Consider the following 1,324-nt stretch of genomic DNA (forward strand, 5'->3'; position numbering starts at 1 on the left):
TTAGTGGGCAACTCGATTTGAGGACATGTTCAGTATGATTATATATACTGCACTTATATGTTGCATGTACAAACTGCATTTATAGTGTGACATTATTAATCAATGATTGACTAAAGAAATACGAAGTTCATGCCCATGCTTTTTAGATGGTCATGGAAATAATAAATTTACAGTGAGTTAATTTGTTTTCTTTAGAGAGAAAGAAAATGCAAGCTATTATTGTTTGTGAAAAGAAAACTGAGAATTGAAATGAAAGAGTGATAATGCAGAATGGTGGATTTGGGGAGAAAGAGATGAGTGAACCTGTATGTTGTGAGAGATGTGGTGTGGAAGATGAGTGATGTGGGAGGAAATAAAATAAAGATGAATATTAGTATGAGTTTGCAGCAAGGGCCAGGTAAGTGGAGTAGGAAGGAAATGATAAAGGCCAGGTCAGTTGAATTAGGTGAGAACTGAAGAGGCAGAGATGGTGGGATGATGGACAATACAAGTTAAAATGGAGGAATTAGATAAAGTGTGTAAAGAAACTAATAAACTTTGAGGAGAGATAACAATTGTAAGGGAAAAAAACCAATTGAATAGAGATAGGGAATGAAGGAAGATAATCATGATGACCTAAGAAAATAGGCAGAGAAGGCAGACACAGAGTTTCACTAATGAAAATAGAATATTGAATAGTAAAAAGTACCTATACAGTAGCATAGAATATATAATCTATACACAGTCAACATGTATTGAGAATCACAAAAGGTATACAGCATATAAGATAGAGCAGTATGTATATGTACATGGATAAATTACATCTAATATAATAAATGCGAAAAATAATTTCTGTGTGTCAATGTGTCACACTCAGACCCCCCTCCCTCACTATTCAATGACACTCCTACTATTCCTCATGATGGGGTGAGAGTAATAGTAGGCATAGAGATAGTGAGGGAGGTGGCGAAGACAAACAGAGAGAGAGAAAAAAAGAGAGGGAGAGAAAGAGAGACAATGAAATTTAGGGAGAGTTGATGATGTTTTATTAAAAGTGGTAGTGTTGATGGTGGCAGTAGGAGTAATAACAAAAGTGAGAAAGAGTGGGTATGTGAGAGAAAGAGGGAGATGATGTACAACTTTGTTTAACCATGTCTCTTTGACAAAAATATCCTGTTGCCAACATACTGAACACTGTAATTTTTCTTTTATTTTTTTTGCTTTCTTTAATACATATACATACACACACACACACACACACATAAATATATAAGATACATTTTAATTGAAATAAAGTTTCTCCAAAATTAAACATATCTAGTATAATAGATGTGAATGTCAGTGT

At 34.0% G+C, this 1,324-nt stretch overlaps 1 long non-coding RNA gene across 1 annotated transcript in view; it reads right to left on the reverse strand.

Annotated features, from left to right (window-relative positions):
* The window catches only part of LOC128248859 (uncharacterized), a 64,410-nt gene that overhangs the window by 58,728 nt on the left and 4,358 nt on the right, over positions 1-1,324 (reverse strand). The window lies entirely within an intron of this gene.

The sequence above is a fragment of the Octopus bimaculoides genome, chromosome 10 (assembly GCF_001194135.2).
Source record: "Octopus bimaculoides isolate UCB-OBI-ISO-001 chromosome 10, ASM119413v2, whole genome shotgun sequence".
Taxonomy (NCBI): Eukaryota; Metazoa; Mollusca; class Cephalopoda; order Octopoda; family Octopodidae; genus Octopus; species Octopus bimaculoides.